This window comes from Rhinatrema bivittatum, chromosome 6, assembly GCF_901001135.1.
Source record: "Rhinatrema bivittatum chromosome 6, aRhiBiv1.1, whole genome shotgun sequence".
Taxonomy (NCBI): domain Eukaryota; kingdom Metazoa; phylum Chordata; class Amphibia; order Gymnophiona; family Rhinatrematidae; genus Rhinatrema; species Rhinatrema bivittatum.
This window is the reverse complement of record NC_042620.1, coordinates 25,183,784-25,207,526: the sequence shown is the minus strand read 5'-3', so window position 1 is coordinate 25,207,526 and position 23,743 is coordinate 25,183,784. Positions and strand designations below refer to the sequence as shown.

Sequence of the window (23,743 nt, the reverse complement as noted above, 5' to 3'; positions counted from 1 at the left end):
ACAGAGTGCTCAGAAGAGGCCCGATTCTCAAGAAACATTCTATTAAAAGCTTCTCTGTGCACTTGGGTGTTCAACATTCATTCATTAGCTTGGCGAAAAGCAGTTCCCAATATCTCATGCCTGCCAATATTACTCGGTTATGTAGTCATGATGCCTGATGTTCCCAGAGGAGGAGAGGAGATTACCACCTCTGTGTCAGCGAATTCCTTGACAATTTATTCTCCTTTGGCCCAAAGCATATATGAAGTAATAACCTTTAAAACGTGCTTCTAGAGAAAGTATGTCGTTGTAATCAGGACACTGATTTTTTTTCAAAGTCTCTCTCCCTAAGAAGAACGCTCTCCTTAACAGATCGTTTGTAGACGGCCCCAGGAGTGCTCATAATTCAGGTTGATAATTGAAGGAGCGCGCATTTGTGATAACAATTGGGACAATTAATTAAACAGCCCCGTATATTATTATTATTATTATTTAAACAGCTCTCTCTTCTTTTCAGAGTGATAAACGGTTATATAATTACAGATGATGCCAGGATTCTGACTATCCCAGGGAACCACCGAGTGAAATAGTTTTCTGAATGGCGGGGAGGGAAATACTACGTTCGTGAGCAAGTCGTTCCTGGAAGTTACTGCTTTTCTTACTTGAATTTTCCCTCCCCACGGACCTTGCATTTAAGGGGGATGAAATGGTCTCGTGAAAGATTCGATTAGCCCACCCAGTCTGTCTCATTGTTCACAGCTACACTGCTCCAGCTAGGGATATCTCCCAGCTGATCACATACAGGATATCTATCGCACCTTATCCAAATCATTTTGTTGTCTACACTGGTTGGTCTTCTATCATTCTGGTTAGATGAGCATACATGTTAAAAATATTTCTGGCACATAAATAAACAGATCTGTGCTTGGTTAGCAATCATGGTAGTACCATTTTCTCTGCTTATGAATGCTAGTGTTATATTTAAAAAAAAAAACCCTGCATTTTTCTTCTTTTAAATACTTTCACAAGAATGTGTTGTTTACTACGCTGCAAACTTTTACCACAGTGTAAAATCTTTAGGGTAGTCAAAAATCACATAAACTAGTGCGAAGAGGTGCATGGTCTTAGGGGAAACGGGTGGTCTGATAATTATGAGAAATTTCAGAGAAAATGGGAAACCAGTTGGTCATTTATAATAACACTACTGCCAAACACTTCACTTTTGGTGAAAAAAAAAATGAGTGCAGCTCTAATAATTAGCAGCAGTGTTTTTCCAGGACCTGGCACAAAATCCTTTGCATTATCGCAGCCTGTAATGCATCACGGCCAAGTCAATTTGAAGGAGTTAATCAGGTGAAAGCACTGGATATGGTCGATGAGACCACCAGCTAAGTAACTGCACTGCATTGAATAGCAATTACTGTTAACTACTTTGCGGAGGTTCACAGATCCACCTTGGTTTCCTGTTTTCTGGATGAAAATCAAAGGGAGCGAATAACTGCTGTTCAGGAGACGCATCACAGTTTGCTGCATTTGATCTGTGGCTTGGAGAAACTTTAACCAGAAAAAAAAAAAAAAAAAGGTAAAATTGGAAGCTTCTGAATGATTTGATGCAAACTTACTCTCCTGGAAATGAGCTGGGATTGGATCACTTTACTGAACACCTCCTGAGTGTCTATTCTGATTAGATTTCCCATGGTTGTTGTTCCTTTGGATCTCAAGACTCCCATTTTTTTTTGCCTGTCACCATGGTGGTCATGGTCCACTTTCAGGCCCCACAACAAAGATGTCCACATCATAACCTCTGCCTCCAAATTCCGTCGCAAAGACACAATGAGAGGCACGGCAGTGATGAAGCTCCTGCGTGTCAATACACGCAGTTCTCTACCCTGGGAAAGCAGAACTACATTTCCCAACAAACCTTCATTCCAAGGTATTTTACTTTAAAAAAAAAAAAAAAAAAAAAGCATATCAAGCATACTGAGTTCTCAAAATAGACTATTAGGGTTGGGAGAGGGGAGGTATTTTTATTTAAAAAAAAAAAATCCCTCAAGGATTCTTCAAAAATGTAGATATCTAGAATTGTTCAGTTTCTCCAATTTTCAAATACTGCCTGAATTTCTAGAGTAACCTTGATGGTACCGTGTCTTTGGACCTCTTTTGGCATGCCGAAATCTTCAGCAGGGAGGGAGACTCCGTGAGGGTAGTAATTAGTCTGTTTCCATCAGTATCCCTACCAACTGGAAGGAGAATCAGGAAGAACTGATCAAGCTCCCCTTGCTGTCACACATTTCTCATTGCTCTGACCTGTATACAGCCTGTCCCCCTTTTATAAAAACATTTCATGCATTTTATTGCACCGGTTGTTAGCGGTGGGGGTGTCAAAATGACCCCTCAAACTGAACATCGCTTTTACAGTTTCCTTGTTTTGGTCTTCTCGCAGTTTGAAGGAAAATAAATGGTGGTGGTGTACAATTCACCCGGTGTTTGGAAGATGCTGCCTAAACAGTGCAGGTGAAACGTCGCGGCCCTTTGTGCTGGGAAGCTCCCGTACGCAAACCATGTTCCTGCTGAATACGTTTGCCAGCCATTTCTTCTTTTCAGGATAGGCTGATCTGGTCTTGGATTTACCCCACTGCATGCAGGGAACTGTAGTCTTGCTTTTCTTAAGGAAGTCAGAACTTACGGGTCTCTGCATGCAATGGGGCAAAACTAGGACCAGATCCTGCCTGTCCTGAAAAAAAACCCAACAAACCGGGGAACAAGTTTGCAATCCCACTACTGAAAGAGAGAGCCCAGGGAGAAAGAAGATGGCAAAAAGTAAGTTGTTTTACTCAAGCTAAGCATGGTCGTAATAATAATAATTCAGGTTCTGAATCCCCTTTCTAGCGGCACTGAGACAGTAGAAGAATAAGTTTCACACAAAAGCAGGTATTTGTGTGAGTGTGTGGCTTGTGAGTCCTCTGCTCCAAATCCTTGATGGTTCCATTGTCTATATGGTCCAGCTTTAAGATTCATCATTTGCATTAGCCTCTGAAGTACCTACCTTTCACTTCTCACTTGTAGTTGCGACTTCCAGGATAGAAGGAGGAAAACTTCTCTCTTTTGAAGTACAAAGAAGTGATAGGAGCTACTAAGTCTAAATAAGGGTCAGTCATAGTGCAATATATTAATCACTGGGCCTAGTCATGCCAAGCACAGGCAGGTCTGCTGAATTGCATAGTTTGATGGCAGATAAGGACCAGTTAAGTCCATTTAGTCTACTAAAATGTCATGGCCTTCTCTGGTTCTCTTTCACTGGGCTGTTGAACATATAAATTCCCATACTTAAAGCACCCCGCGGACCATATTCAGAAGCATTTAGACAGATAACTCAGAAGTTATCTGGCTAAATGAATATTTGGGCATTTATCTGGCCATCTTATTATCCGGCTAAAATTTAGACAGATAACTTGGGGGCATTTTGGGGAAGAGTTACATTAGCTGGCAAAGTTAAGAACAAGAAAATGCCATACTGGGTCAGACCAAGGGTCCATCAAGCCCAGCATCCTGTTTCCAACAGAGGCCAAATCAGGCCACAAGAACCTGGCAGTTACCCAAACACCAAGAAGATCCCATGCTACTGATGCAATTAATAGCAGTGACTATTCCCTAAGTAAACTTGATTAATAGCCTTTAATGGACTTCTCCTCCAAGAACTTATCCAAACCTTTTTTAAACCCAGCTACACTAACTGCACTAACCACATCCTCTGGCAACAAATTCCAGAGCTTAATTGTGCATTGAGTGAAAAAGAATTTTCTCCTATTAGTCTTAAATGTGCTACTTGCTACCTTCATGGAATACCCCCCTAGTCCTTCTATTATTATTCAGAGTTAGCTGGATAACTTATCCAGCTAAGTGTGGTTGGGCATGGAGCTGTCCTAATGCATATCTCATTCCTGGTACCCATTAAGCACAGGACCAGGGAGTGATAGAGAAAGGACGGGAAGCTGTTGTGGGAAGGGAATCTGACAGCTCCCTGCAGTGTGAGCTAAACTGCAAGACAAGATAGGAGGTGACGTGAGGGGGAGTAGAGCCCAGGTGCAAACTTGATTAAAAAAAAGGATGAGCCACTGGGGGGGGGGGGGGGGGGGGAGAGCTGTGGAACCAGAAAGAAAGGAGATGCTGAGAGAGAAGAGGGCGCTCAATGGGGACCTCCCAGCTACCTGGTAAACGGCAATGTCCTGTTTTTGACTTATGGCCGTATGAAAGAAGGATCGCCTAGAGAAGGTGCAGGGACAGGCTGCTACAAACCAGAAGGAGTAGCGTGAAGCTGTCGGCCTGTATGTCCTGCAGGTGGGTGGTGGCGGTGGTGGCAGTCCTCCTCCCCCAGCTGCATCGCTGTGCTGGGGGAGGGGAACTTCAGGGTGTTTGTGACTGATTCAGACTACGTGATTGGAGTGTGTTTAAAGCCTTGGCTGTTGTAAGTGGTAGGGCTGGGACGGGCACAGCACTGAGTCGACGGTATACGGGAGAAGCAGCTGTGCTGGGGGAAAACGCAGCCCTTACTGAACTGTGATCGAGGGTCCTGTTCTTTCAACCACTAGGTCAAAGAAAGCGGCTTGTGAATGAACAGAGGGAGAAGACCTCGTTGTCTGGAGAGACTCACCTAAGTCTGTTCTGAATTGGGCACCTTTCAGGGATCCTGCAGAGGGAATCAGTTGGCAGAAACATAGAAATGTCGGCAGAAAAGGACCAAATGGTCCATCCAGTCTGCCCAGTGAGCTTATGGTAAAATCTGCTGCACCCTGTAGGTGACCCCATGCTTAACAGTTTCCCACACCATAAAAGACAGGTTCCTCGTTGGTTGCTGTTATAATCCAATTCCCTGTTTGCCTTGCTGTTGAAGCAGAGAGCAATGTTAGAACTGCATCAACAGTATCAAAGCTTTTTGGTTTAGGGTAGTAACCACCACACCGGCAAGTTACCTACCCTCATACTCGTTTCCCCAGACCTTATAAAGTCAGGGCCTTTGTTGGTCGCTGTCTGAATCCAATTCCCCTTTTCCCCTGTCATAGAAGGGGAGAGCGATGATGGAGTTGCATCAACAATATCAAGGCTTATTGGTTAAGGGTAGTAACCGCCACACCAGCAAGTTCCTGCATGCACTCTTTTCTTCTTTTCCATCCTTCAGCCTTTAGGGATCCACAGTGATTATCCCATGCAGTTTTGAATTCTTTCACTGTTTTGGTTTTCACCACCTCCTCCAGGAGGGCATTCCAGGTGTCCATTACCTTCACCGTGAAGAAATATTTTCTGACGTTGATTCTGATACGTCTCCCTTGGAATTTCATTTCGTGACCCCTAGTTCTACTGATTTCTTTCCAATGGAAAAGGTTTGACATTTGTACATCATTAAAACCTTTCAGGTATCCGAATGTCTGTATCATATCTCCCCTGCGCCTCCTCCCTTCCAAGGTGTACATATTCATATCCTTCGGTCTCTCCTAATAGGTCTTCTGATACTGACCCCACACCATTTTGGTTGCTCTTATCTGGACCGCCTCCATCCTGTCTCTATCCTATTTGAGATACGGGCTCCAGAACTGAGCACAATACTCCAGGTGAGGCCTCACCAAGGACCTGTACAAGGGCATCACCACCTCCATTTTCTTACTGGTTATTCCTCTCTCCATACAGCCCAGCATTCATCACCAAGCCCCTTCTCCTCTTGGCCGCAAGCGGGATAGGCTCTGCTCGAGGGCCCCACGTGGCTGCTCTTCGCCACCCCCTAATGGTTGGTGCTCTAGGCGACCGCCTAGTTCACCTATTGGGGCGCACCAGCCCTGCTTACCACCGCACTACGCTCACTCACTTTCATTTCCTTTCTTTTACTCTGGATAACGTTTGTCTGAAAAATAACGAGGTTTTTTTCATTATCAACCGGTGAGCAGAGGCAAAAAGGTAAACCTCAGCAAACATTAAACTGATGTAATAAAATGTAAGGATGTGCACAATAAAAAAAAATCTTGTTTTTCGTTTTTTTTTACATTCTGTTTTATTTTTCAAAACAAAACCGTCTTGTCTTAGTGACAGTATATAAAACTTAATAAATAAATAAAAAAAAAAAAAAAAAAAAAAATCCAAAGCAAAGAACCCCCCCCCCAAAAAAACCAAAAATACAACTGACAAAAGGGGCTTGGATGCTCTCTTTCCCTGCCATCACCCCCCCAGTGCAGAAATAAAAATGCCACCACCGCTACCCCCCCTCCCCATTTATACAGTGGCATCTCCGTGATGTAGCTTACCCTCCAGGGGGGTTTCTAGTGGTTCAAAGGGAGCAGGAATGATTCCCAGTTGCTCCTGACAGGTCCGATCACCATTTTGTTCTATGGCCGTATGCTGTGTGGTCTCAGTCTTGGCCAGTGCCATTTTGAAAATGGGATGCTTGCCTGGGAATTGCTCCTGCCTCCTTTGGACTACTGGCATGGGACGTGGGGGGGGGGGGGGAAATTCCATTTTTTTAAATTTGTTTGCTGGGGGAGGAGTGGGAGTTGGGTTTGATGGCGGTGAGAGGCATTCTGAAACCAAAAAGGCCTCAGGAATTTCCTTGGAGTTTGAGGTTTGGTTTTTTTTTAATTGAAGTCTTCATTTTCCTGGAAAACAAATGCACACCGCTGATTCAAAAGATACGACCTGCAGTTTGTTTGTGAATCTTTATTTCTGCGTATTCAGAAGGACTAATGCGGTGACCATAGGCACAGAATGGGAGAAAAACAAAGAGAGCGATAAATCCAGTAATTTAATAGCAATTAAGATTTATTCATGATTTACCCGAAAAAAGTAAGGCTGGGTCACCTAAATTATTGTAATTACCTTTTTACAAATCTGTATCACTTAACAGTAACTGCTTCAAATAGGAGACTTCCCCTCTGCTCAAAAAAATCCCCCAATCCTTCAGATTTCATGGTTGGCGTGCACTAACAAAACGTGGCAATAAATCTGAGGATTGCAGGAGGCCGCTGCTGGTTTGTGTGGGATCTGCTGGGAGTAAGCTTCACTGCTTCTGCCCCTGACCACCTCCGTGCAAGTCAATTAGCAGTCTACACATTACTGGAGAAACGCTGCCGATTTCCCCAAAGGTAAGATTGCCAGCCACTGTGTGGGATTTTTGTGTTTTGTTTTTTTTTATAATGCTGCAATTCAGAAACCTAAACTTAAACTCGTACATTAGCTTAAGTCTTTAAGCTAATGTACGAGTCTGTCACTTGGATTTTAACCCTGTGCCATTCTCTTCTCCTTCTTGCTTTCCTCTGCAGAGTAAAACAAGAGGCTGAATTTACTAAGGCATTTTGACGGTTACTTTCCGACCGGCGCACGGGCATGCGTGCCTCAAAGCGCAGCCAGATACGTGGCCGTTTTATGACTTGTGCGCACACATTATACAATAGCCTGCCTCACGCACATGCACGCCCGGTTTTAAGTGGGTGTGCATGCAAGCACACAAAATCCCAGTGTTTTATGACGGATGCGCGCCCACGCTATTGCCAGTTTCAGCTGTTCATCCAGCAGTTTACCCAGTTAAGAGCTAGGTCCTCCAAACCTCCCTGGGTTTGATAGTTTGCAGCCCCCTCCCCCCAGTTATCCCAGGCCCTTTAAACTTGGCAGAAACGGTTGATTTCTTTTATTTTTTTAAGTTACAACTCCTCCACAACAGACGTAAAATTACGTGGCAGTGCATTTGGGCAAGCTCCGGGGTGCATAAGCATTTATACACACACATCTCGTGGCCAGGCCTCCAAATGCGCATGCCCCGGCCACACCACGCCCCTTTTATAAATTAAGTAAAATGTGCTCATAGCGGGAGATACAGCGCCTCCAGGAGGCTTTTTAAATTTGATCGGTGCACATAAGCCCGACTTGTGCACGCATCCCCTAATTTATGCTTGCGCCGGACTTTTAAAATTGACCTGCTGTTACGGCTGGGTGATAGCCAGGTGTGGTGAACACCACCTACAGGGGTGACTCAGGCCAGGGAGAACAGGAGTCACAGCAGAATCTCTGATAGTGGCTGGAAGGAGACTCTGGTGCTGGCTGTGAGGAGTCTCTGGTGCTGGCTGTGAGGAGTCTCTGATACCAGGTGCTGGCTGGAAGGAGTCTCTGGTGCTGGCTGTGAGGAGTCTCTGATACCAGGTGCTGGCTGGAAGGAGTCTCTGGTGCTGGCTGTGAGGAGTCTCTGAAACCAGGTGCTGGCTGGAAGGAGTCTCTGGTGCTGGCTGTGAGGAGTCTCTGATACCAGGTGCTGGCTGGAAGGAGTCTCTGGTGCTGGCTGTGAGGAGTCTCTGATACCAGGTGCTGGCTGGAAGGAGTCTCTGGTGCTGGCTGTGAGGAGTCTCTGATACCAGGTGCTGGCTGGAAGGAGTCTCTGGTGCTAGCTGTGAGGAGTCTCTCATACCAGGTGCTGGCTGGAAGGAGTCTCTGGTGCTGGCTGTGAGGAGTCTCTGATACCAGGTGCTGGCTGGAAGGAGTCTCTGGTGCTAGCTGTGAGGAGTCTCTCATACCAGGTGCTGGCTGGAAGGAGTCTCTGGTGCTGGCTGTGAGGAGTCTCTGATACCAGGTGCTGGCTGGAAGGAGTCTCTGGTGCTAGCTGTGAGGAGTCTCTGAAACCAGGTGCTGGCTGGAAGGAGTCTCTAGTGCTGGCTGTGAGGAGTCGCTGATACCAGGTGCTGGCTGGAAGGAGTCTCTGGTGCTGGCTGTGAGGAGTCTCTGATACCAGGTGCTGGCTGGAAGGAGTTTCTGGTGCTGGCTGAGAGGAGTCTCTGATACCAGGTGCTGGCTGGAAGGAGTCTCTGGTGCTAGCTGTGAGGAGTCTCTGAAACCAGGTGCTGGCTGGAAGGAGTCTCTGGTGCTAGCTGTGAGGAGTCTCTGAAACCAGGTGCTGGCTGGAAGGAGTCTCTGGTGCTGGCTGTGAGGAGTCTCTCATACCAGGTGCTGGCTGGAAGGAGTCTCTGGTGCTGGCTGTGAGGAGTCTCTCATACCAGGTGCTGGCTGGAAGGAGTCTCTGGTGCTGGCTGTGAGGAGTCGCTGATACCAGGTGCTGGCTGGAAGGAGTCTCTGGTGCTGGCTGTGAGGAGTCGCTGATACCAGGTGCTGGCTGTGAGGAGTCTCTGGTGCTGGCTGTGAGGAGCCTCTGATACCTGGTGCTGGCTGGAAGGAGTCTCTCATACCAGGTGCTGGCTGGAAGGAGTCTCTGGTGCTGGCTGTGAGGAGTCTCTGATACCTGGTGCTGGCTGGAAGGAGTCTCTGGTGCGGGATGCTGACTGAGAAGGAGTTTCTGGAACAAGGTGCGTGGGGGTAAGGGTGAGCTTCGGGAAACACTGGAACGGCACGGGGGTACGCGCGGATGTGAGTGCAGGTAAGCGTGGTCTGAACCCCGGAACTGAGTGCAGGTATGGCTGGAATCAGGATAGCGTGCGGGTAAGCGTGAGACTGAATGTAGGTAAGTGTGAGCTGGAATGAGAGAACCAGGGAGAGCAGGACAGACAATGACAGGACTAGACAAACCAAGACAAGACTTACACTGAACAGAAAACACAAAAGCCCGAAAGGCAGCGAGGCAAGGAAGCAGGGGGAGATAGAACGGCAACAGGTAAGGAATCAGGAACAGGGGGTAACAAGGAAGCAGGCAAGGCAGAAGACTACAGGACAAGAAGAGCAGGGGCCCAGTGCCACGGAACAAGACAGGTAGCGAGAAGCCCGGAGGCGCACAAAAAGTAACAGGAGGCTAGAGCAGGGAGCCCAAGGGAACTCGATGCTGAAGCACTGAGGCCTGGGCTAGCTGGGGTTAAATAGGGAGTTCGGGACATGGAGCAGACAGGTAGGACAGACTGGGCCAGCCAAGAGAGCGTGCTCATGAGGGGCCCCTGGTGGTGAGGAGGCTGCACAGCAGCCATAGTCGTAACACCTGTTTATACTGTGGGTATGGAATAGTTTAGAACAGCGGTTCTCAATCGACGTATCACAACACACCAGTGTGTCGCCAAGCACCGGCAGGTGTGTTGTGCACTTCCTGATCTCCCGCTGTTCTCACCCCAGCAAGACGCACAGAATTCTTCAACAAACACTGCTGCTGTTTTTTTGCCTGTGCTATGAGCACATTCAAGCCTGGAGGGGAATGTCATCAGTGTTTGCGGAAGCCGGCCAACCGTAACATGGCCTTTTCTTCTTCCTGCCCCTGTGGCCCATAGAGGAAGTGATGTTTACCAGGCTTGTGGGAAGAAGGGCCATGCTGCTGCTGCCGAAATTGTGTCCCAAGGCTCCCCTCAGTCCCGCAGCGGTAAGAAGGCAGCACTCATCTGCTTGCCTGTGCTGCGATCATCACAGTGCACAGCAGTCAGCTGAGAATGTGGCCACGGGGATTTCCTGCCAGGCAGCTGTTTGGGAAATCCGTCAATTAGCTGTCCCTGGTCTGCATCAAATCACCTTCACCGCCATAGACCCAGGGCATCTAATCAACAGATTTCCCAAACAGCAGCATGGCAGGAAATCCCCGTGGTCACATTCTCAGCCGTCTGTTCTGCACCGCAATGATCACAGCACAGGCAAACAGCTGAGTGCTGCCTTCTTACTGCTGCGGGGCCAGAGGAGTCAATCCTGCTGTAGTTCCCAGCCTGTCACAACTCTGCTTTAATAGCAGCATACTGGCTGCTTTGTGCTATAACTGCCATGTGTGCTGGGGGGAGGGGGAGTGAGTGAGACAGACAGAGTGAACGAGCATGTGTGTGACTGAGACTGTGTGTGTAAGTAGAGAGAAAGTGTGTGAGAGAAAGAGAGATTGGTCAGGGAGGTGACCTGTGTGTGTGTGTGTGTGTGTGTGTGAGAGAGAGAAAGAGAGATTGGTTAGGGTGGTGACTGGTGTGAGAGAGAGAAAGAGAGCTTAGTTAGGGAGGTGACTGGTGATTGTGGGAGAGAAAGAGATGAAGTTAGCAAGTAGCACATTTAAGACTAATCAGAGAAAATTCTTTTTCACTCAACGTACAATTAAGCTCTGAAATTTGAAGCCAGAGGATGTGGTTAGTGCAGTTAGTGTAGCTGGATTCAAAAAAGGTTTGGATAAGTTCTTGGAAGAGAAGTCCATTAACTGCTATTAATCAAGTTTACTTAGGGAATAGCCACTGCTATTAATTGTATCAGTAGCATGGGTTCTTCTTGGTGTTTGGGTAATTGCCAGGTTCTCATGGCCTGGTTTGGCCTCTGTTGGAAACAGGATGCTGGGCTTGATGGACCCTTGGTCTGACCCAGCATGGCAATTTCTTATGTTCTTATGGTCAGGGAGGTAACTGGTGTGTGTGGGAGAGAAAGACAGATTGGTCAGGGAAGTGACTGGTATGTGTGTGTGAGACAGACTAGTCATGGGTCCTAATGAAGAGGAACATGAGGACAGAGCTTCAGCAGCCATTGACCTACAAGGGAAAGGAGTAGGAGAGTTGCTGGAGAGGATAAGTAAAGGTGGCTTTTTAAGTTTATCTTTCTTGATTGACTGCCATTTTAATTACTGGGTATTATGTAATATGTCTGCTGTTTGAAATATTTTATTGGTGTTTATAGAATTTTAAATAATTTTGTAAGTTATTAATGATTGGATGTTATTCTATCAGTTGTTTTGAAACATTTATTATATTTATTCTAGTTTTAGAATTATTATTTTATATAACTTGAGAAATGTATAAATAGAAATGTGGAGACAAAAACTGAACTGGAAACAGCAAGAAGCCAGACTGAGTGTATGCAGTGCAACAATGGAAAAACAAAAACATTAACCTTATGGTCACTTTATTCTGTATTTGGTGAGGATCTGTCTGTGTTCTGCATGTGTGACCCATGTAAGGGTATTCTGCAAGCTTGCAGTTTCTGTGTAGGGATCTATAGCAGCTTGGCTTGTTCTGTTTTCCTAATAGGAGGTATATTGGTGTTTACAGCCTGGTTTAATATTTGTATTGTTGTCTTTTCATAGGTAGAGTTGGTACTGTTTGAATGAGTTCCATAATACAGGTGTAACTTTGTGCGGGGTTACTTTGTGTGCATTATTGCACATCCTGGGACTGTGTTAGGTGCTATATTTCTCTTTCCATTTCTCCAGGTTTGCACTGCATGCAGAGTGGCTTTTTTGGGTTTCCATTCCAGTTTCTGTCTCCATATTTATAATTTGTGGTTTTTCTGTACTTGGTGAAGGTCAGTTCTGGGTGTGTAACCAAGGTGAGGTATTTTACTAGCATGTAGGCATTTGTATCAATCATTTGTTGTGTTTTCTCAACAGGACATGCATTGGTAATAAATTACTGTTTTTTCATAAGGAGGGCTACTGTGCCTGGTAGGAGAGAGTGTTTATGTTGCTGTTATTGAGATCTCAATCACAAAAAACTAGCCCAATATACACAATGTATTCCAGAAACCCTTAAAAGTGCAAACACACTCACAAAACAAATAGGTTTCACTGGTCAAATTATCTCACATGTGGTGAGACAGGGGGGGGGGGGGTGAATGAGGAGAAAAAAAAAAAGCATTACTGTTTTTTCTTGTGACCCTCTTCTCTTCTCCAGATATTATGCCCAGGTGGTTCAGGAGACCCTGGCCAACCTCATGGCTGGAGCTTCACCTTTTCTATTGTACACCATTAGCACAGCTCAGTTCCTGGCAGGGGCCACCACTGGCGTGGTGGCCATCCTCCTTCGCTCCCCAGGCCTGAGTGCACCACCTCTGCAGCAGGCTCAGTTCTAATGCTTTTTAATACGAGGGAATGACACCGAGGACTTGATCACTATGAATTTCAGTGGTGCCCCTATCCTCTGTTTCTTCTGCGGCAAAATATCTACAATGTTATATCATCATCATCATTTTTCAAACTGTTACAACTAGAGAGCTCAAAGCATGTTACAGCAGGTATAATTAAGTGGCTGCAGTTGCACAATGTGATATCTTCAATATACACTGGACTTCTGAGTGTTAACCATATTTAATTGATTCTAAAGAGTGCAAGTGAGGAAGCTCCCCAGACCACTTCACATACAAATATATTCAATTCTCCACATAATGAGCATTTATTTTTAAGATATAAATGCATCAGTAAATGCATTCAGAGATGGATGAAATGGCCACATGTTTCTGGGACCCAGAAAGTGCATAATTTAGACTCTAATTGGGAAGTGGTGTATCTACGAGTATATTCTTAAGCACATTATTAGTTCATAAGTGAGTGGAATTGGTTAAAAGGTTCAATAATTCTTCAACAATTTCAGTACTTCCATGATGATTATAAATGTAAGGAGTGAGTGCTGGTAGAACTTTCATTGACCTAATTAAGCATAGATAAAATGAATCCAGATTTAATTTTTCTTCCATTTTGCTTGAATTTTAAGAGATGCCTTCAAGGTAAAGGGGGTCATCCATTTTTCTAATTTGTTTTTCCTGTTATAGTTATGGCAGTAACAGGAGTTATTAATAAGCCTGCAATAGGAGCTGTCCTTTTGAGCAACATGATAGCAGATGGTGCATTCTGCAAGAATCCCAGTCTAGACATTAAGAGTATGAGGACACCATGGGGCGTCTTGTTGATGGACTCATGTCAAATTGGATCTGACCTCTAATTTAACAAAAATGTTAACTACCTGTGTTGTACCCCCATGGTGCAGCCTTTTAATGACTCTGTGAAGCTTACTGCATTTAGTAGAGGCTTTTCAAGGTTTTCTGTCAAATCCGCTGTAACGAGTGCTGCCAGAATACACAGACTGGTGAGTTGGACATATGTGCCGGGCAAGGAGAACCTGATTTAACCATACTTTTACATTATTTTAACTGAATGGACCTATTAATGAGATGGAAGGGAAAATAATAATTAAATAATTACTTTTTAACCAAAACATAAGGATAATATCTACTACAAGTGGACACTGGGTTGCCCTACTACAAGATCCCTTCGTTTTACTGTAGATGTCTTTGTTGTCTGGTGCTGTCTATTCATTGATACTGGAGTTCGGAGTCAAGCTATAGCTTCAAGATAGGTGTGCACAAGCCAAGGACGGTATCGTGAATACAAACTAGCAAAGTCTATTAGAGGAGGTCTGAGGTCAAGGCCAGGCTGAAGTCAAAGCAGGAAATTATATCAGAAACAGAATTCGGGAACCGGTAGGGACAGCAGCAGGTAGGGGTGGCATTGGGCCCAGGCAAATAGAAACAGCTCCAAGTAGATCGGGGACGAATCAGGCACAAACAAGGGAGAATAACTCATGGCTGACTCCCGTTAGGCCAATTACAACTTAGAGTAAAACAGGAGGTGAGTTAGTTGGAAGACATCCAGCACCAGGGAGAAGAATAGTTCACCAGCCAAGGCTGGGGAGCTGCAGTGTACCAGTTCAGAATTAGCCAAGCTGACAATGTTTGCCCCAGTGATATCATGCACATCCGCAAAGAAAGTGTGAACGGATGCCGCAAGATATGAAATAACTGTACGCCACTATGAGGGAAGCAAAGCACATTGCATAAATAAGGATTTTTTAAAATAATTTTTTGCATGCAATTCCTAGACGTGATGAACTCAAAGCACAATCCACGGCAGCAGAATGTACCTTTTGGCACCCTCACGTGCTCCTCAAATTATTAAGAATGTAGAAATTCAAAAGGTTTAACCCTGAAACATTTGAAATTTAAAAAAAAAAAAATTCTTCAACAGCAGATATCTCTCTGGATATCAATAGAATTTAAGGCAGTTGACCAAAGCAAACCTAGAGAACACCACTCCCTTATGCAGATACATACAAAAGGACTACAGCTTATTGGCGTGCTTATGAAAGTGAAAACCAGTCAGGGATAAGTGGTCCAATGTCAGTCTAATGTTTAATTACTAAAGGGCTTTAGCGAGCTAAGGAGGAAGACTTCTGGAGGATGAGTGACTTGGAACTAGTGTGGGCCCTCATTTAATTTGACCTCTAATGAGTTTCAAATGCATTCCATTTCGGCTGCAGATTTGCTGGAAGCGAACAGCACAAGAAAGCAGAAATTCTCATTCCCATCCAGTGTGCCAGGGCACTCTACTGCGCCTTCCAGAAAAGTCTCCCCTGCCTGATGCTCAGAGCCAGGCCAGCACGGCGCTCAGCATCTCACCAGCGGTGCCTCTCATAAATATAGGAGCTCCTTTTCGAGAACATGTAATCATGCATGCCTCTTCTTCCTAGCTACAGCCTGTGCCCCGGAGTGCGGTGATTAATGGGCAGCTTGTAGGGCATGGACAGCCAGCCTCACTTTGTTTGGCTCAGACAGTGCGTACAGCAGCTTCTCACCTTCCACCTCCTCAGCTTCCTCCTTTGAGTCCTTCCAGCCTCTGTCTTATCCCCAGGCTGAGAGAGATGAGAGGAGTATGTTCACTGAGCTCTGGATGTGACGTATTCTGAGTGTTGGATTAGCAGTAGTGAAGGAGCTCTGGATGCCATTTGTGGTTTTATGCGATTTTGTTATTAATATGCTTCCCATGTTTGTAAACCGTTATGATGGCTTTATAATGAAGCCGAATGACTGTATATAAAACCTGATTGATAGATAGATAAATACATAAATAAATGTGGCAGCCAAGGCAAATCAACCAGTAAAAAATTAAACTAACTAAACCGGCTACCCATACCACACTGATGTCTCCCTTGTCCTGCACTTGTATAGGGAGTGAGTTGCTTTTTTGTAATGAGTTTGTGTGTCTGCGCCTCTCCCTTTGTTTTAAAATGTGGAAGAGAGACAGGTAGGTCTTTCAGTGCTTGCCCTCGCTTTTCTTTTAGTCCTAAGAGTCCTCTCCATATCCACATTGCTTGATCCATGGAAGCCCCTGGTGTGCCACATAACATTTTTCATGAGGCATGCCTTGCTCTGGAAAAGGTTGGGAAACACTGATCTAATGAACTAAACTGCACAACAATAGTGCGCAACACTATTGACTAACATTCAGCACACTAATGAGACATACTTCATCAAGTGTGGCATTGCAATGAATGAGATGTCAATAATATGCTATCCCCACAGCCTTTGTGAAGAAACATCTCCACTAGGGTTAGAACAACCAGCCTTGTTGTCTGATCCTCCGACTGCTTACCTTTTCTCAGTAGGCGCCATCTCTCACCACTAGAGGGAGGCAAAGTGCATTACCGTTTGCTCCCTCTCTAAAAGCTGCTTTGCCCAAGCACAGCTTTTGTTTATTCGTATATTATTCATATTTACTTGATTGTCATGCACAGGGAGTATGTAAGGGCTCCAGGGATTGAAATTAACAATTGGATAGGATGCTACAGTGAGACAGTGTCTCAACAGAACCAGAAATCTTCTGGTCTAGAAACACTAGTTTACCAGTCAACCAAGAGAAAGCCCAAATAGTGACCAAGCAGTGGAAGCTTTGCTATTTTATCTATACTGTAGTCAGTATCTCTCATGAGAACCAGAAAATCATTATGCAGTAGCTGCTTTGCCACTTAGGGGAGCATGTACTAAATAGTGATAAATTTGGCAGGTTAGCATGGGTGACCTGCCAAATTTCACACGCAGCGTTAAAGGCTTGTTTTTCAAAGCCATTTATGTGCATAAATGGCAGTGCCAAAATAGCCCGGGTCTCTGTGCACATAAAAGTATGCAGGTAACCCAGTTGCACACATTCCTTTGTGTGTACTGGGGGGGGGGGGGGGGGAGGAAGGACTTTTTCACATGCTTTTGAAATTTAAAAAAAGTCTGCTCCTAAGTTAACCCGCACAAATTGTACTCTCGATAGAACAAGTGCAACTTTGTGTCGGTGATCTTGTGGGCATAACGGGGCACTTACGTGGGATTCTTTATTTATTTATTTATGGTCATTTATTACACGCTTTACCGATAAACATGTATCGCCCAGAGTGATTTACAAAATTAAACCAAAATTTATACACATAAAAACTAAAAAATAATTACAATTTAAAATAAAATAAAAACACATCATCAATTAAAACAATACAACGTGCAGCAAATCCAGATGACAACCTACCCTGAATATTTCACCTCCATAATTATTACACTGCAATTTTTTTTTTTTACTTGCTATGATATTACCATAGGAAAATTACAGAATCAAAACAAGTGACGATGATAAACCTTATATTTGCTGAGTCAAGTCAGATGAAATTACTATTACACAGCTGCCATAAACCAAGTTTTTAGCAACTTTCGGAATTTACCTAAACTGGTTTCCTCTCTGATTATTTATTGGGAGATTATTCCATAACCTTGGACTGGAATCAGAAAATGATCCAGCTGCCAAATGCCTGTGTTTAAAATTTTTCAGATTCGCTTTTGAAAATGTTGGATAAAGTATGCAGACTTTACCCCTACCTGCTCAGCTATATCATTTTGTAAGGGCAAAATCTCCTTTTTGTTGGGAAAGTAAATAAAGGTGAGAGAAAGAGAAAAAAAAAGAGGCCACTATATTCTTTTAAAGAAGGGAGGGAATAGGTAAAGGGGGGAAAAGGTTAGCATTCATACATTGCAAATTAGACTGCAGAACGTCTAGAAAAGCAAAGCCGGTTACGCAGTCAGAGCCAAGGCGCAAATGGAAGAGAAATAGCATGATAAAAAAATCGAGGGGGGAGGGACGACAAAGTGCAAAATCGGGACCGTAAGACTCCAAGGTGAAGGGACTTGCACAGAAGATATAGAGGCTGATGAGGGGAAAGTGAAATTGCTGAAGAAATATTTCTGTCTCCTGTTCTTTGAGAAAGGCCTTGGAATAGGACCACAGAAAACAGCTACAAATAGTTGCTCCATTGGGGGGGGGGGGGGGGGGGGGGGAGGAGCACTTTTTGGAGCCAGGCCACTGCATCAATGATCTTATGATCAGGATGATTAAAGGAAAAATTTAAAACACTCCAGGAACGCGAGGCTTTTGAAGTGAAAATGATCAGATGCTTTGGAGGTGGCATAAAAGGACTCAGTAAAGGCCTAGCACATTGCAAGCCCTGGAATTACACTGCTTGTCATCTTCTGATCACTCATAAAAACTCCCTCACCACTTTCCCCCTCCACTCCTTCCCCTTCAATCTATATTTGTAACTTATAGTAACTTAGTAAAGACGGCAGAAAAAGATTAAACGGTCCATCCAGTCTGCCCAGCAAGCTTCCCTAGGTAACAACTGCCACTCCACGTAGGCTTAAAGGTAGTAACTTCCGCTCCGTGCAGCTATCTCAAGCTTTATGATTAACCCATACAAATTTCAGCCAGCAACATTTTTTTTTACCGGGCGATGAGCTCTCTTGAAAATTCAGACAGTGCTGCTTTGACGTGCGTGGCCTATGGACTTGGCCGTAGAAGCAGTCCTGTGCTTTTTTCCTTATCCCTGAGTATCAGTACCCAAGACCGAAGAAGTCGGAGCCCTCTTGGTTGTTGTCTGAATCCAGTTCCCCTTTTGCTCCTGCCATCAAAGTGGGGAGCAAGGTTGCAGTTGTATTTAAAGCATCAAGGCTTCTTGGTTAAGTTTAGTAATCTCCATGTCTTCTGCTAATGGTAGTAACTGCATCACCAGCAAGTTACCCCCCTGCACACATTTCTTCCTTTCTGTCATAAGAACATAAGAAATTGCCATGCTGGGTCAGACCAAGGGTCCATCAAGCCCAGCATCCTGTTTCCAACAGAGGCCAAAACCAGGCCACAAGAACCTGGCAATTACCCAAACACTAAGAAGATCCCATGCTACTGATGCAATTAATAGCAGTGGCTATTCCCTAAGTAAACTTGATTAATAGTCGTTAATGGACTTCTCCTCCAAGAACTTATCCAAACCTTTTTTGAACCCAGCTACACTAACTGCACTAACCACATCCTCTGGCAACAAATTCCAGAGCTTTATTGTGCATTGAGTGAAAAAGAATTTTCTCCGCAAATCTTTTCTACATTTTAAAGGAAGTGACCATTGAATAAAAATGTTATCACCTCTATACCATGAGGCTACAATTCTTGATCTCATGAGCAACGATTTATTAAAAATTTCCTAAAGAAATAGCATTCCTGATGCATCGAGAGTTTTCTCTTTCTCAATGCACCTGCGAAAATTCTTTGCTATATAAGCTCAAAATGTTAGCATGTGCTGGAGGTGTGAAATATCTTAATATGAATCTTATTTCTGTTTAGGCTACAAGGAGCATAATATGCTCCTTGTAGCTGTATGGATCAGTTCAATAAGCTGCCACATTTTAGTGCTAACTTTTTTTTTTTTTTTTTAAATTACTCAAATGATTATTTTATGCTGCTTTTGGGGTCCTTAACATCCTCCGGAGGCCTATAATTGTCTTTGGTACTGAATTAATAGCAGGTTTTACTGCTTCATTATTTCTGAAATCTGGCTAGAACTAGTAAATAACTGTTAAGCAATATTTGTTGGAAAAGGGTAACAATAGCTTCCGATTAGAAACTAATAGTAGCGGACCTAATGCAAGAGCCATGCAGACACAGGCGCAGCAAAGATAAGCAATTAACTTGTGCGTCATTTCATGAGCTGAAGTGTAAGGGAAATTGCGCAAGGCTGGAGAATAGGGAGGGAATGTGTGCTGCTGACCTGCAAGGTGCAGTAGGGAAAAAAAAAAGCAAACAAAATAAGCAAAATGATCTTCCTGGTGATTTTTGAGAGTACGAGGTGGCGGACTGCTAAGCGGAGAATAAATGCATTTTAAAACCAAACATTTAACCTTCACAAAGCATTTTCTGTAGTATAAACTAGCTTCCCCTTCCAGAATGCTTGGAAGAATGATCTCGTTTCAACACCATGATACCTGCCGTGGTTTCTGCAGTATTTTAGATGAGCATGGCAGTGCAATTATGCAGTCCCCGTGTTAGGTCCACTTCAATACACAGAAATAAAGGTCAGCAAATAAGTTGCAAGTTCTGCTTTTTTTTTGATTGGCTGCACAAATGGAAATGATGATATGCTTAACCTTATGAAAATTGCTCTGATGTAGGATCTGTTTTTAATTCTTTAAGGAGACCCCACCTCCCCTCGCTTCAGTTTCATTCCAGGAGTTCTACAAGTGGTTTGGAACAGAGTCATAAAGGCACATCCTCCTACACACCAGAAATTAAGACCTGTTCAGTCTTTAGACTGCCCAGAAGCACGGTTGAAAGCTTCAACCTGCTGGCTGGGCTGAATATCTACTCGGCGTTTACATCAATACAGTCCCCTGACACGGCCGTGTTTCGCCGGTGGGGCTGCGCAACCGGCGCGAACAAAAGTACGCCGGATTTTATAAGATACGCGCGTAGCCGCGTGTATCTTATAAAATCCGGGGTCAGAGCGCGCAAGGCTGCGCAAAATCGGCAGCCTGAGCACACCGAGCCGCGCAGCCTGCCTCCGTTCCCTCCGAGGCTGCTCTGAAATCGGAGCGGCCTCGGAGGGAACTTTCCTTCTGCGGCCCCCCACCTTCCCCTATCTACCCCACCCCCCAGCCCTACCTAAATCCTCCACTACCTTTGTTGTGCAAGTTACGCCTGCTTCAAGCAGGCGTAACTTGCGCGCGCCGCCTCGGCATCCCCGGCACAGGCCGCAGTGCCGGAGGACTCGGGATTGCCCTCCCGGCCCGCTCCCGAACCGTCGCCACGCCCACCGGACACGCCCCCCCTTTTACGAAGCCCCAGGACTTACGCTCGTCCTGGGGCTTTGCGCGCACCGGCGGCCTATGCAAAATAGGCGTGCCGGCGCGTGAGTGCCCTGTGCGCGTAAATCCGGCAGGATTTACGCGCGCAGGGCTTTTAAAATCTAGCCCTGTGTGAGAACTAGGCAGAAAGCCAGGGGTCAGCCAGAGTGGTGGACGGCAGTGGAGAGAGGGCTGATTAAAGGCAAGACTTCAGCCTAAAGGTACAGAGGCAGAGACAAGACATTCGTGCCACTGGTAAATGTTTGAATCCTCTGCCAGGGACATGCACCACTCTGACCGACCCCCGGCTTTCTGTCTTGAGAAAGACATGTGGGCCCCTCCCGACGCAGCCCCACCGGCGAAACACGGCGTGTTGGGGGGACTGTATTGATGTAAATGCCTAGTATATTGGAAGTTAACCTTAAAGCTGTCATTCTAGTTCACAAACTCCTACCTCTGGATGCACTACTGTGGACTTAGACCCTGCTTCAAATGTACAAGCCTGGCAGAGCCCTACGTTCTGTACAAAGGGACTCGTTGGACGTTCCCTTAGTATAACACACCAGACTAATTGATACCACAGAACGAGCCTTCTCGGTCGCTACCCCTGACCCATGGAATACCTTGCCTCAGGAATTGCGGCTAATTGACTTGTCATAAGACATTTAAAAGATTGGCCAAGGCATTTTTATTTAGACTAGCATTCTCATAGGCTTCTGATCTCCTATAGATTGGCCATGCAGCAGTACTCCAGGGCTTGGGTCCTTTGTCTGTTATAATTTCTATGCTTTTGTTTTGAGTGCTTTTATTATGCATGTTGGCATGTATATCACCTAAGAACTTGGTTTAGATGGCATATAAATTAGATAAATACAAATACAAACCACCAGCTTCCTTTATAAAAATGGCTCTGGCTGGTCCTGAGACCAGTGCCAAAAATTTGATGTCAACAAATGGGGATATAGGTCGTCCCATTTTAACTTGATCAGTAAGAACATAAGATTTCCTATACTGGGTCAGTCCAAAGGTCCATCAAGCCTAGTATTCTGTTTCCAACAGTGGCTAATCCAGGTCACAAGTACCTGGCAGGATCCCAAGGGGTAGAGAGATTTCGTGCTGCTTATCCCAGGGATAAGTAGTGGATTTCTTCAACTCCATCTTAGTAATTGTTTATGGACTTTTCCTCCAGGAATTTGTCCAATCCTTTTTTAAATGCAGCTACACTAATACTTTCACTACATCCTCTGGCAAATCATTCCAGAGCTTAATTATGCATTAAGTAAAAAAGTATATTCTCTTATTCATTTTAAATGTATTACCCAGTAATTTCATTGTGTGTCCCCTTGTCTCTGTACTCTTTGAAAGAGTAAACAACTTATTAACATTTACTCATTCCACTCAACTCATTATTTTATAGACCTCTATCACATCTCTCCTCAGCCGTCTCTTCTCCAAGCTGAAGAGTCCTAACCTCTTTAGCCTTTCCTCACAGGGGAATCTTTCCGTCCCTTTTATCATTTTGCTTGATCTTCTCTGTACCTTTTCTAATTCTGCTATATCTTTTTTGAGATGTGGTAACCAGAGCTGCACACAATACTCAAGATGAGGTCGCACCATGGAGTGATACAGAAGCATTATGATATTCTCTGTTTTATTCTCCATTCCTTTCCTAATGATCCCTAGCATTCTATTTGCTTTCTTGGCGGCTGCTGCTGCTGCACACTGAGCAGAAGATGTCAACATATTTTCAACAATGACACCTAGACCTTTCCTTGAGTGGTGACTCCTAATGTGGAACCTTGCGTTTTATAGCTATAACAAGCCGTTAAGCCCGTTAAAACGGGCTACATTACATTTAACACAGCACCCTTCTACACTTTTTCTCCCTCACTCCCCCTTCCCCTGCGTTCACATTCACTTCCCTCCACTCAGTTTATCACCCCTCGTCTCCCACTTGCTGCCTCCTTCCCCTCACTAGCACCATCCTCGCTCCTTTCCCTCAGGCACTCCCACCTCTCTCCCCTTCCCTCAGTCACTCCCCACCCTCTCTCAATCCCATCCCCTCTCCCTCAGCCCTCCTCCACTCCCTTTTTCTCTGCTCCACAACTTCTTACCCTTCCACTTACTCACATCCCTGTCTCTCACCTCTCCCTCATCTCTCCCTCTCCCCTCACTCTTCCCTTCCACTTACTCACATCCCTGTCTCACCTCTCCTCATTCGCCCCTCTCCCCTCACTCTTTCCCCACCCCCTACCCCCTCCACAACACTCACCTACTTCCTCCCTCCCCCTCCCTCAGTCCTCCCCCTCCCTCCCTCAGTCCCTCCCTCCCCCTCCCTCAGTCCCTCCCCCTCACTCAATCCCTCCCTCCCTCTCACTCAGTCCCTCCCTCTCACTCTGTCCCTCCCTCCGTCCCTCCCACTCCCTCCCTCCCTCTCACTCAATCCGTCCCTCCCTCTCACTCTCTCCTCCCTCCCTCGCTACTGGCTGCCGCCGCCCGCCGCCGCTGCTGCCGCTGCCACCCGCCGCCGCAGCCGCTGCCGCTGCCACCTGCCGCCGCCACCACTGCCACCCGCCGCCGCCACTAACCCGCCCGCTCCGCCATGTTGGGTTTTTTTTTCTGAGACCGACGTCCTTGCCCGCACATGCACAGTAGAGCTGCTCTCTACTGCGCATTTGCGGCACGTCGGTCAACCTTCGTTTATTAGGTAGGATTTGGGTTATTCTTCCCTAAGTGCATCACTTTGCACTTGTCCACATTAAATTTCATTTGCTATTTGTATGCCCAGTCCCCCAGTTTTGCAAAGTTCTCTTGCAATTTCTCACAATCCTCTTGTGATTTGACAACTTTGAATAATTTGTGTCATCAGCAAAATTTGTTCACCTCACTTGCTTCCATTTCCAGGTAATTTATAAATATATTAAAAAGCATTGGTCCCAGAACAGATCCCTGGGGCACTCCATTATGCACCTTTTTCCATTGGGAAAATTTACCAATTAGCCCTACTCTCTGTTTTCTATCTTTTAACCAGTTGGCAATCCACAATAGGACACTGCCGCCTATCTCATGACTTTCTAATTTCCTAAGAAGTTTCTCATGAGGAACT

At 45.2% G+C, this 23,743-nt stretch overlaps 1 long non-coding RNA gene across 1 annotated transcript in view; it reads left to right on the top strand.

Annotated features, from left to right (window-relative positions):
- The first annotated feature begins 2,687 nt into the window (after nucleotides 1-2,687).
- The window catches only part of LOC115093184, a 79,366-nt gene continuing 58,310 nt past the window's right edge, over nucleotides 2,688-23,743 (top strand). Inside the window, exon 1 of the long non-coding RNA XR_003857202.1 lies at nucleotides 2,688-2,799. This is a non-coding gene — a long non-coding RNA (uncharacterized LOC115093184). The remainder of the gene's footprint in view (nucleotides 2,800-23,743) is intronic.